General features: G+C 35.6%; 1 long non-coding RNA gene across 1 annotated transcript; it reads left to right on the top strand.

Moving 5' to 3' along the window:
- The first annotated feature begins 11,210 nt into the window (after positions 1 to 11,210).
- On the top strand, positions 11,211 to 12,078 carry LOC128920402 (uncharacterized). The gene is made up of 3 exons (XR_008470449.1): positions 11,211 to 11,755; positions 11,810 to 11,940; positions 11,996 to 12,078. It is a non-coding gene; the product is annotated as an uncharacterized LOC128920402 (long non-coding RNA).
- The last annotated feature ends 1,850 nt before the right edge of the window (positions 12,079 to 13,928 follow it).

Consider the following 13,928-nt stretch of genomic DNA (forward strand, 5'->3'; position numbering starts at 1 on the left):
ATATTAAGGAAACTATCTAGAGTCGTTTCTTTTTGGTATTACCTTATACAGTCCAAAAATGGAGGAAATCGGATTATAACCACGTCCACCTCCCATACAAAGATTGTGTTTAAAACTACTCAAAATGTTTTAATTCAGTAAGGAAAACCATCAGAAGCCTTACATTTCATTATAAAGATGGTACAAAAGTTCTGCACTCGAAATGGTATACAAAATTTTAAATGGGCGTGGTTTCGCCCACTTATGGGTCAAAAACCATATCTCCGAAACTATTCAATTATTCGATCAATTACAATAAAATTCGGTTCATAATATGTTCCTAGCTTCCCAATGATATTTGTGAAAATAGTCCAAATCGGTTCACAACCACGCCTACTTCCCATATACGAGAACATTGAAGTCGGTCTGAATAGTTTACTTTACAATATATAAAGTTAGTACAAGTGATGATATCGGAACAGAACTTTGCAACAATACTGTATTTAAAGAGTGGTATCGCCCTTCTAAAATTCATCGAATTTGGTCAATAAGTTTTCAAGACCCTATATATCGAATATGACCCTATATACCTCAGTACTTCCAACAATTTTTTTACCGAAAATATAGTTAAGTCTCTCAGATATTTTGAAGAAATTTTGAGGGAATGTGTTTCTTCTAATAATATGTCTACTAAAATTTACTCCTTGTGACGCTAGGACGGCTACTAGTGTCGGTAATGGTAGGCATTAGAGTCTACTTGGTCGTCCGTGGAGTTTGAGCCATCTTCCGGTTACACCCGATCCTCTCGAGCGCGTCAAAGTGTTTTCACTTATCGGTATATGGAGTTTGTTGAGCTCCCGTTTATTGTGAAGTAGTGTTGTATTCATTATATGTCAAAAGTGCATCATTGCATCGCTGATCCCATCATGACAATCATTTAAACCAAAGCAATATCTTATGGTATATATTTTGGCTTGATTGAAAAAACATTGAAACTGATAACCTATTCAAGCTCTAAATTATAAATAAAACTTTAGACCCGACTTAAACAGTACAAGGAACTCACCCCTATTTCGCTTGGAAAATTTTAAAATGAGAAGATAATTGTGATAGTTAATGAGTACACTCACTTAATTGAGGTCAGGAAAGTATGCTTCTTAATTGATTCGCTCATTAATCATTACAAGTGCTTACCTTAATTATAATTAAATTAAAATGTATATTTGAGGGTAGAAAATTATAAAGAATCAATAAAAAAGCATGAAAAAATATCGCTCAGTTTTATTGGCAACAGCGAATCATAGCAGATAGAGAAGTAATAACTAGAAAGGAAATGATGATAGGAATTTCTATCCAGAATAATTGAAGGTGCTTGAAGATGAATGACGGCGAAGAAATCATAGAAAGATGTAGACAAGTGAGAACTATAAAAAAATATGAATGCGGCGAATTGAAGACAAGTGATAGCAACAGGTAAAAAGAGAGTGAGAGCAAAGCAGAAAGAGCGACTGAGAGAAGAAAATGAGTAGTGAGCTAAAGATTTGGAAAATGATTGCATTGAGAATTTTCAAGTAGAGTGCATGGAAACATACATACATAGACATATGTATATACAAACACAAGTAGAGGAAATCTTGGGATCCTCAGAGTATGGTGCAAGCATATGAACTTGTATATATGTATGTATGACAAGAAAATCGAACGTTGACTATTTTCCTTTTTCATACCAATATATGATGATACATGCATGTATGTAAACACGTTCTTCTTCGAAGACACATACATTTTATGTATTTTATTGCAATTCCGTAAATCTTTTGTTTACTTTAAGTCATTAAATGTGTGTATTTGCTTACCTGTCCGCCTGCCAAATGCCTTTTTGCACCTCATATACAGCTAACTGTTTTTATTATTGTTGTTGCTTCTGTGTATTTTTGCTTATAGTGCAACCAAAAAGCCATTGAGCCTTTCCCATGCGCAGCGGTTCCTTTGTATGTCCTTAAACGGTTTCCTATTGTTCCTTTTTCTTCCTTTTTCACTATCCTCAACATGTTCCTACACATTAGGTAACACCGGTCATTCATATTCTTATTTTTTTCTCATTTACCGATTACGTGCTGTCGTAGTAGCGTGACCTATCAGTTATTCCATATGACATTGATCAGTTTCGAGTGTTAAAACGTTGCAAATTATTTTTGTACTAAAAACTTGTTCTCGAAATTTAGAATCAGGAGCCTAATCAACGAAAATCTAAAGGTATCTAGATTTTCACGTTCTAAAGGACCTTCGGTTTAATTAGGGTATTGCGTTTTTTAGAAAATCTTTTAACTCTCAGATAGACTCACATCCAAAATTTTCCAAACAGTTTTTTAAAAGCGATAAGCCTGGTCTTTAGAAACAATTTTTCACACTTCAACACTTCCCCCTGGATTGTGGTGTCATTACGATAAACCTTCGGAACCCAAGAAGGAGACGTCTTCAGTATGATTAATGATGACCACTATACTCTTTACCTCCCACTATGATTTGCTTGTCTAACCAGTTCAAAAGGTGATATATGTCTGATGGTCTATTATTAAGGGGTGAGGTATGCCCATTATCCAAGATTATAGAATCCTGAAATCGAGAAACACTATAAGTTAGTTTTGAGACTGTAGAGACCTAATAGTGCTAACATCGTCTAAATAACAGAGCGATCGAGGCTTCAATAGCGTGATTGATAACCCTTATTTGCATTGTTAGAGTTAGTAGTTGTCCTGACACCATTAGACTCTAGATGTAACGCATCGGAAATTGTTAGTATTGGCATTAGCTATATATATATAGTCTCTAAATCGAAGAGCAAGATATTTCCTGCCAAATTTTTTTCATGAGCCGAACGATGTTTTCACTTCTCATTTAATTTAAATTTAATAGGGATTTTATTGCCTTGAAGATTCCACATCAATGCACATCCAACGCAGAATCACTCTTGCCAACAGGTGCTACTATGGACTAAGTAGGCAATTGAAAAGTAAAGTCCTCTCTCGACGAACAAAAACCAAACTCTACAAGTCTCTCATCATTCCCGTCCTACTATACGGTGCAGAAGCGTGGACGATGTCAACATTCGATGAGACGACACTAGGAGTTTTCAAGAGAAAAGTTTTGCGAAAGATTTATGGTCCCTTAAACAGTGGCAACGGCGAATAACGCAGACATGGAACGATGAGCTGTACGAGTTATACGCCGACATTAACATAGTTCAGCGAATAAAAAGACAGCGGCTACGCTGGCTAGGTCATGTTATTCGAATGGCTGAAAATGCTCCAGCTCTGAAAGTGTTCGATGCAGTATCCGCCGGAGGAAGCCGTGAAAGAGGGAGACCTCCATTCCAATGGAAGAACCATGTGGAGAAGGACCTGTCTTCAGTTGGTGTTACCAATTGGCGCCAAACTGCCAAAAAGAGAGATGCGTGGCGCGCTGTTTTGGACTCGGCTATAACCGCGTAAGCGGTATCTACGCCCGTCAGAAAAAGAAGAAGATTAGCTATATGGCCGAACCTTCAAAACCAAGAACTCCATCAACTTTCAATAATTCCGTCCATATTTTTTAAGGAAGACATCTTGTTCCGTATATTATTTTTGTGCGTTGAGGAAGGTCTTCAATTCTCATTTTATTTGAATTCAAAGCCGAATCCAAACAATCTAAAGTCTAACACTTAGTATTATCCACTGTAGACTAGAAAGCACGTACATTTGAATTATTTTTTGGAGTTGTAGAAACGTTAAAATCACCGAGGAGCAGTATCTTAGTCAAAGAACATTGCTTATGATAGACTTACACGCAAGGCACACTACTTACAGAGCTTTTGGGAATCCTTATCTCTAATTGTTCTAATCTAAGTAGCAATGCAAAACTAATCTCAAACAACCAAAGCAAACCTAACCTAACTTGTATGAAATTACATCTATCCTTAATAAAAATATACTAACATAGAACGAATTTCTTTAAAAGAATTTACTTGAATCCCCAAAGAGAGCAGCCGAACGTAGATGTTTAGAACTCATTTAAACTATAAGGCGAATATAAAATCTACTAAGAATTGCAGCCGAGCTTCATAAGTTTACAGCAGATCCGTTAACATTTTTCTATACGATCCAAACAAAATTGTATCCATCTTTATTTTTCAACCAAGAACTTTCTTTCCACCGAATAAGGAGACCTAACACAATTTAGTGAAACCGCTTGTCGTCGCCAAAAAGCAATTTTTCAAAAAAAAAAAAAACAGCACTAAGTACAAAGCTTAGTATTTCAGTATGTCTGTGGACTTTGTAAAACCGTAGTTAACCTCAATTCTTTTTTAAGCGATCAGCAATGGACTTAACGGAAATGTGCACCAAAGTGTTCGATCAACTTCCGTTCAACGTGTTCGGCAAAGAATTGGCACAACAAAACAAGTCTACAAGAAACAAAAATACAACAACAACAAATGCTAACAATAACAGTTGTAGTAACAACAAAAATAGCTTAAGACCATGGCAGTAGACATATATATACATATATATATATATATATATATATATATATATATGTACATATATCAAAGCAAATAAGTCATCACGCGTACTTTTACCGTTGCATTCAAACCTTCTAGGGTAATACGTATACGAAAAATTAACAAAAAAAAAAACTACAACAAAAGCAAAAAAGCCCTTTCCCCGTTGTGTCGCTGCCGGCGGCTTGACGGCTTCTGTGCGGCGTTGCGCACCCGCAGTCAACGGCACTTATGCATAAAAGCATTTCGCTGTCAGCGCGGTGACAAACAAAAAATTTGTCACCAGCACCGCTACCGGCACCAGCAGTGTCACCTGTTAAGTAGCGATAGTGATAGCCACCACCGACGGCCAAGGCAAAGTGTCATTATTTATTGTTGTTGTTGTCGTTGTGTACTTGTACAATTCAATTACTTATAGTGTTGCTACTATTGTTGTATTATCTGTTAACACCACAGTTTTAATGCTTAGACATTTGTAACTATTCGGTCACTCGGCGTGTTGTTGACATTACATATCACCACAACAACATGACAAAGTGGAAAATGTGTGAAAATACGATTTTTGGAACCACAAATATTTTATGAGACATCAGACAGACTTCATTATCATACTTGTATTAGACTTCAGTGGCGATTGGTTTAAGAAATTTAACACACTCCGTCATTGAAACTTCTATGCATGAAGCTCAGCATGCATGGTCGATCTTAGAAAGAATAAAAGGTAGATCTGACAGATGACGCTCCTTCGGAAAAACTAGAGATACCATCCCTTCTGGTCCTGTTTTCAAATATGAGAAACTATTAGCTCCTCTCAATAATTATATTTTATAGTTTCTTTATCGCTATGGACTCTACACGATAACATATTTGATCTATCATGAAAGGTTCTCCGATGACCAAAAATAGTTCTCTAAAATTCCAGAGTTTCCTCTCTCCTTAATTCCGCAGCATCAAGTCCCTGCGCTTAAAAAAGTTTATCAAAAGCATTTATAACGTCGGAGTTTAGGCAAGCTGTATTTTTTCATTATTTTTCTCTTGAATAACCGAGAAGTAGAAGAAGTAATACGAGTCTTTACCTCACGATATCTTCGAAACACGAAATATATATTTTTATAAAGATTTATAATGATGGGTCTCCCTTCAATCGATTAATATCATCATGTCACGTCGCAATCTCTTGTCACATAAAACTTGTCTCAAATTCATAATCATTTATTAGGTCTAAGTTTGATTATGTTATAGATCGATCTTTGCGACAGTACCTACCTATTGAGGCGACTAATATATGTATATACATATATTCGGACCAGTTCATCTGTTTCGTAGAAGTTCGTGTTGCTAAGATGTATCAGCCTTAGTTTAGCAAAAGTTAGACAGCGAAAGAGAATGCATCTAGACCTTTCAATATCACCGTCCATCAGACAGATTCTTTAGCCTCACGGCGTGTAAGCCTGCCTATTGGACAGTAATCAACACGACAATCATTAAGGACTCATACAATGGCGGCGGTATGAACCTTGCTAAGTGCATATAGTTCAGTAGATCTTCGGCCTACCATACTAGATCAGAAGGATCTCGAGGTGACACAGGATCTTGCGCTAAAAACAGGAGGGTAGTTTAGAAGAAGCGTAAGAAGTATGTAATATATGGTGGAAGTATTTCAACTTACACTTTTTGTATATTAAATCGAAGTCTAGTAATGAAGGGTATTAGGTCAGCAGTAAACGAGGAGAATCTTACATGGTCCAAGCCACAATAATATACCGAGTAAAATAATCGGAGTTTTCAGAGTTCTTATATCAGAGGTTTCTTAAAAAAAAATACTTTATTTTAGCAAGGCACTTTATGGGCTTACGAGTATAATTTTTACTAAGGAGTAGTTGAGTGCGCTGAAATCTGATTTAAACGCTTAGCTTATTTTCTTCATTTTATGCAAACGCCTTGTTGTTGTTCAACAATTGGAAGAATTTGAACTTTCAAGCAGATTTATAATGTTTAATTGATGTAATTTCGAGAGAGAGAAATTTAGCATTGCCTGCCAAAAGAGATTTCTGTCGCAACTAGAGTCGAACCCAGATGATATGTAGAGATATTGTCTAAATCTTCTAAACATTATTAAATTTGAGTTTTGTAACAGAACAGCTCCAAATATAGCGATAGCTACTGAGACACAACGCCTCATCAGACGCTCGAAGTCGTCTTCTAATTTATCGCCTCACACTTCCCAGAGATTAAATATAACGATAGTTTCTGAGGCACAAAGGTTCCCCATGTCATTCAGTCACTAATGAGCTGTCTAGACAAGAGACTGTAAACTAATTGAAGCTCTTCGAAAAACGTGCGCACTATGTCAAGGCAATGCGCACGTGTCCAACTGCAGCTTTGGAGGCAATCCTGAACCTCATCCCACTTCTTTTGGTGGTTGTCACTATGGCCAATAAGACCTTACTGGCCCTAAAAAGGCCAGGTCTAGGGAACAGCAGGATTGTCACTATGGCCAATAAGACCTTACTGGCCCTAAAAAGACCAGGTCTAGGGAACAGCAGGATGTTAAGTGCCCGGCAATTGGATATCATCGGAAGGAAGCTTCCAAAGACTCTTCTCCCGAGGGATGATATCATCAAAAAGGTGCATCTTGTGAGACGTTTTAAAACAGTAATGTTCAATAAAAGAGAATGGGAGGACTCAACTCTCGAGGAACTCATACGCAGAAGCACACAACAATGGTACACAGACGGATCAAAGACAGCAGTTGGTATAGGCGCCGGGATAACGGGGCCACGCCTCAAGCTGTCGTTATGCATGAGTCAATTCCCCAGCATCTTCCAAGCTGAAGTCTATGCCATTACCAAGTGTGCAGCGATAGCCAAGCAGCTCTCCAGGCAATATCATCCTTCGAAGTGGACTCGGGACTGGTCATGGACTGCATAGATATTTTGAATAGGATTTGCAACAACAACAGCATAACCCTGATTTGAGTTCCAGGGCACAAAGGCATACGGGGAAATGAACTCGCGGACCAACTGGCAAAGAAGGCCACGGCCACCAGCCCAATAGGGCCGGAGCCCTTTTTCGCGGTTGGTCGGAACGTTCTTATAAGCCGCCTGCAAAAGGAGGAAGTAGCAAGCAGGAATCGCTGCTGGTTGCACATACAGGGACTTAGTCACTCCAAACCGTTCCTCGGAGGATACAATCTGAAAAAATACAAACAGTTAATGGCGCTCGCCAGGAACAAACTGAGACAATTGGTGGCATTCTATACCGACCACTGCAGACTACGGTGTCATCGGCACAAACTTGGAATCCACTCGTCGGATCTTTGCCGATTCTGTGATTCGAAGGCGAAGACACCGGTGCACTTACTCCTTGACTGCCCGGCGATCGCGAAGGAAAGGGGACAGACAATTGGGGCTCTATATCCCCAAAGAAGAAGTGAAGAAGAGAAGTGACGCGGTTGGAGGAGGTGCTGTGATAACTGGAGAGGGTACAATAGACCTTAGGTCGTGGTGCAATCCTCACTATATAATCTAATCTAATATCGGTTCAATGGCCATCGAACCGACACACCGTGCGCTACGAACTAATGAATATACAAAAGGAAGTGAGATTTCTTTGGTACTTGTAAGTACTAGAACAACTCATTCACTCTCTTTTGTCCGGTAGTCCAAGAGTTTCGGCATCTGATACCGTTTTTTACAGCAAAAATGTACTAATCTAAGTAAAGTTGGTAATGGATTATTTGAAAGAAATTAATGTGCTTTGATGAAATCTCAATAATTATTATCTTATTTTATTTTTTTTTTGTCCTTTAGGTGCTCACCGCTACCAGTAAACACCATTATAACAGTTGATGCAACCAAAGCAATTTTCTTAAATACGTTTGTAAGTGTGTGTAAGTAGTGCTTGGAGCACTCTTTGCTACGCTTGTTAGACCAAAGTGGCACTCCAAGTTATTTGACCAGAACATTAAATGTTTGTGATTGCGCATGCGTGGCCTGACTGGGCCGCCGCAAAGCGCCACTGTCCGAAATCAAAACGCGCGACGAACAGGTGCGCACTCTATACAAGAGACGGTGGGCAGACCGTGCACATATAATATATAAATTTGTCGATACGTTCTGAATACCATTCAATGTATTGAATTATGTTTAGATTTATGAGTGTGTGTTCGCGTGCAGCGTAACGCCGTTCTAAAGCCAACGAATCGGGTTTACCGCCCACCAATTTCGTACAAGTAGTTGCGCCTGCTAACCTAAATAATGCAGCCAGTTTGGCGTTGAACCGTAGCGCTTCTTCTGCTTCTGCTTCTGCTTCTTCGTCTTCTGTGCGCTTTTATTTACTTTTTAACATTTTATGTAGGCTATTTGCCACGCAAAAATTATCATCCACACACACACTGCTGCTGCTGCTGCTTTACTGCTCTGCTTGGTCAATTGCGATTTTTTTTTTCAGTAGCATACCATTTATTATGGCATAGTTTGTGCGCGTCTGCAACTTGTTCATTCAGCGCATGCTCGTATGCTCTAACAATTTTTTGGTGAAAGTTATTCCCAATCAAATGCACCGTCAATCGGATTGAGCTTCGCACAACAATAACAACAGCAAGAAACCAGAACTATTGAGCAATGCTGAAGAATTCTTCACATACACACACACACAGATACATATAGTACATGCCGCTTCTAAGTCGTTTAGGTAATGTAGGTAATATATAATACATAATTCGTGGCACGTTCGAATCGCTTAAAATTATGCCAACACATAAGACATAGCGTAGCATAGCATATATTTGGGGATATAATAAGCGTTTTTTTTTATTTCAACTTCGAATTCTTTTTCTAAGCCCACCGAAAGTGTATAAAGTTTGTTCTACAAAACTATGTATATTTCGTACACTCTGAGCCTTACGAGTCAAAAAGAAAGTTAGAATCTAACGGTTTCCCTTAAAAGTGCTGCTAAAGAATGGACAACAAAATATTCGATGAAGCGCCGAAAAAAAATTTTGAAATCTAGAATTCAAATTCCGAATAAACAACAATTGCACTTCTAAGATTCTTTATTACGAACTCTGTTAAAAAATAACGGTATTTTTCGTTTTTGAAAAAAAGTGTATATTTAGTCATCAGTTAAATCTATTACTCCTAAGATGGCTTGAATTGGAGAGACACCAGGTTCATTCGGTTTCTTCAAGTAAAAACCTGAGGACCTCTCGTTCGCTGGATATAGCTTCGTTCGATTTTTTCTAAGCAAATAATCCACATCGGCCCATATCATAAAGATAGTATATTCTTGTTAATAACTCAAGACTCACCATCGACTTGAATGAATGTTCTCTATTTCATAGTAAAAGATAGACAATGGACCCATAAATCTTACGTAAAACTTTTCTCTCGAAAACTAATTTTGTGTGAGGATACCAAATCTAGACATAGCGGCATAAAGGGAGCTCCTTTTTGTGCTGTCAATCTTTTCCAAGATTTTGCGCATGCTGATCTGGTCAGTTGTTGATTTTCCAGGTCTTAAGCCACACTGATAAGGTTCAATCAGTTTGTTGACGGTGGGCTTTAGTCTTTCACACAGTACGCTCGATAGAACGTTATAAGCGTTAGTTGTTAAGGAGGCTTATCCCACGGTAATTGTCGGATATTGTGGGGTCTCCCTTTTTATGGATTGGGCAGAGCACACTGAGACTCCAATCGTCAGGAATGCTTTCTTCCGACCATATTTTGCAAAGAAACTGATGCATGCACCTTATCAGTTCTTCGCCGCCGTATTTGAATAGCTCAGCCGTTAATCTATCGGCCCCTGCCGCTTTGTTGTTCTTCAGGCGGCAATTCGATCTTGATACTGCTTTCGTCCGACCATATTTTGCAAAGAATATAGCCTCCCGCTTTGTTGTTATTCAAACGTGTTCTTGTTAATGGAATTTCTTCATAGTCGGGCAATGGAGCATCTGTTCCATCCTCATCGATTGAGAAACCTGGTTCGCCGTCTCCTGTTGTACTTTCTCTGCCATTCAGCAGATCGTAAGATCTGCCATAATCACAGTACATATGCCCTGGACATCAGTGGCAAGATTACCACATTGGTCTCTACATGAGAATTATTCGGTTTTGCATACTCTCGCATTTCGGCCTCTTTCTTTTATGTCTGCAAAACCGTATCGCTTCCTCTTCAGCTCTCGGAATCTATATACTCCATCATCAAAAGCTTATAGATTAGACAAATGTTCTAGAGCTCGGATAAAAGAAACGCGGAATTGATTTCTCCCTTTGTTGACTGTTGTAGCTCTAAATTAGATGTCTTCAAACTGGATTTATTGGAAGTGAACCTCCTTCCAAAATCAAAACACTTCTCTGACTCTGATGGTGAACTGACAAAAAAAAATTCAATGGAACTTGTTGTTATAAAATAATGGAATAACGATACCATCTGCCAAGATTACAAATCGGACCTCGTAACTTCCTTCTGGCATAACATAACCTCATTGCGACCACAATTTTCGATTTCTGCATTATAATTATAATTGTTGTTGTTCATCTGGTGCGTATTCCGTTCGGAACAGGAACAAGATATAGGACATTAGGGAGCATGTAAAGCTATTTGTCTTGACATTTAACGAGAAGTTGTAAGATCTATTAATGAATAAATGGATATATGGATGTTGTGCTTGTGATCTGTTAATGAAATATACATTGGTTCCATATTGAGATTAATGGTGATATTATTGGGTCGTTCACTAAGTAATTTCTTTTTAATTCTAAATACGTGTTTTTTTTTTAAGTTAAACTTCTTATACGACTTCGGAAAAGGTTGCGACAATTGTTGAACAATTAACGCGAGAGAGAGAGAGAGAGAGAGATTGAATGAGAGTAAAGCAGCGAACTTAAAGCACTTGCATTGCTTTTGCTATTTGTGCAATTCTTGTTTTTGTAGAACAATGTTTAAATTTTTGGTTGGTGACATATTCACATGTGTACGCATATGTATGATTGTATGCTTGCGCATTATTTTTCTTTCGTTTCTGTTTAATTTCTGCGAATTCTCAACTATTTTGTGTGACTTTTGATTGAAATACTCTGCGTTAGCCGTTGAAAAGTTAAGACTCCTCAGGATAATTTCTGTAGACAGTGTTTATTTACTAATTAATTCGTGTTCTATATAATATTGACGTACTATTTGTAGTATTAGTACACAGTGAATAGTGATTCAAGTGATTCAAACCGTTGTCAACCGCAGGTTCGTATCCGGTACTCCTTGCGGGAGATTTTAAAGTAAATTTCTCATTGGCAGAAGCTGAACCATTACTGACATTCCTCAGAGAGAAATTTTCATTAGAAATTATCAATGGAAGAAATGATCATACGACAAAAGGAGGTACGACTATTGATGTGGTATTCGGGAGAAATATAGATAAAATAGATGTAAGACATTCCATATCGTATTTTAGTTATCATAATCCAATTGTAAATATTATAGATATCAATCCGTCAGAACCCAGAAATGATAATTTATTTGGACTTTGCTTTATAAAATGTGCATAATAAATTTAAAAAATGTGAATTTAAGAAAGTGTTGGTCACTCCACCATATATTTATCCTTTCCCTCTCGCTAGTTTTTTTTCATACAAAATGATATGCATTTCTTGGAATATCACTAAGAAGTATAACTTCTTCCGCGCGTAGGGACTCCACGCACCTTTTTTTTTGTTGTGTAAAACGTTTTATCAAATTAAATATATTTTTCCATCTTTCATGTAAGAGATAGATTCCAAGGTCATAAAATGTTCGATCCGTACAGGCAAAAAACGTATCCAAGTCATTTTTTTTTTGTACTGATTTGACGCGAAGGCTCAAAATGTGTCTAGGGTCAAGCACTTGTTGATTAAATCGATTTATAACGATCTTGGACATTTGTGTCAACATTAACCCAACAAAATATTTGTAGAGATCTGTTTGCATCCCAAACTTATTCTCAACTGAAAATGTCACTTTTTGAGCCGAATTCTCGACATTTGCGAGAAATTTTGCTTTTCTTTTTCAATTTCAAGAAAAGTGCGGCTGAGGTTCATCGACATTTTTTGAAGATTTCTACCAAATGAAGGATTATCATCCTTATTTTGATAAAAAGCCGAGTTCGTTTCGATTACGAAGATCCGACAATCTGCTGATAAAAGATAAAATTTAAATATCCTAGAAACTTCGCAACCAACTAACTGACATTTATAGAAAAAATATTGACTTTGCAATAAAATCAACTAATACTTTTATTTATATTAATTATATTGTATATATATTTATATTTATATATATATTTCGATATATTTTTAATAATATTAAATCTACAGTGTATCTCATTATTGTTATTAAACTTGCTGCTTTAGTTACTGTTTTTTTTTAATTTATATTTATTTATATATATGTTTTTGTGTTTTCTTTAAACGATAGTATTGCGCGGCCACACAGGTGAGCGGGGGAGAGAGGCGCAAATGTTGTTAATGCCAATATTTGCTTAATTTTAATTTTTATATTTATTTGAATTAATTTTACGAGTTTCATTTTTTCTTGTTGTTGTTTGTTTCTGTAAGCAACATACAAGCGCGTATACGACAACTATACACATGGTGTTATGTATGTTTATTTTTTTTTTTTTTGTGTGTTAACATTATTCATAAAAGTCGAAAATAACGTTTTACAATTAATTTAAATTATTTTGAGTGTAGAATAAAATATTTTCGCGCACTTGCTGTCGACTAAGCGCAAGCTTACTGTAGTATTTACTGCTTATATGTATGTAATATAACTAATTATCTGTACATATGTATGTATGTAAAAAAAATTTAATAAAACAAAAATAAAAAAAAAATTAAAATAAAAATAAAATAAAAATGAAAAAAAAAATTAAAAAATAAAAAATAAAAAATTTTAAATAAAAAAAATAAAAAAATTTAAAAAAAAAAAAATTAAAAAAAAAATAAAAAAAAAAAATAAAAAAAAATAAAAAAATTAATAAAAAATTTAAATTAAAAACAAAACATAAATAAAAAAAATGTTTTAAATAAAAAAAAATTAAAAAATAAATAAAAAAAAAATTAAAAAAAAAAAATAAAAAAATTTAAATTAAAAACAAAAAATAAAAAATAAAATAAAAAATAAAAAAAATTAAAAAATAAAAATAAAAAAAAATTAAAAAATAAAAATACAAAAAAATTAAAAAATAAAAATAAAAAATTTTTAATAAAAAAAAATAAAATAAATTAAAAAAAAAAATAAATAAAAAAATGTTTTAAATAAAAAAAAAATTAAAAAAAAAATAAAAAATTTAAATTAAAAACAAAAAATAAAAAAAAAAATTAAAAAAAATATATATTTAAATAATTATATTTAATTAATTTAGCATAAAAAATACAAA

The sequence above is a fragment of the Zeugodacus cucurbitae genome, chromosome 3, assembly GCF_028554725.1.
Source record: "Zeugodacus cucurbitae isolate PBARC_wt_2022May chromosome 3, idZeuCucr1.2, whole genome shotgun sequence".
In the NCBI taxonomy this organism is placed as follows: Eukaryota; Metazoa; Arthropoda; class Insecta; order Diptera; family Tephritidae; genus Zeugodacus; species Zeugodacus cucurbitae.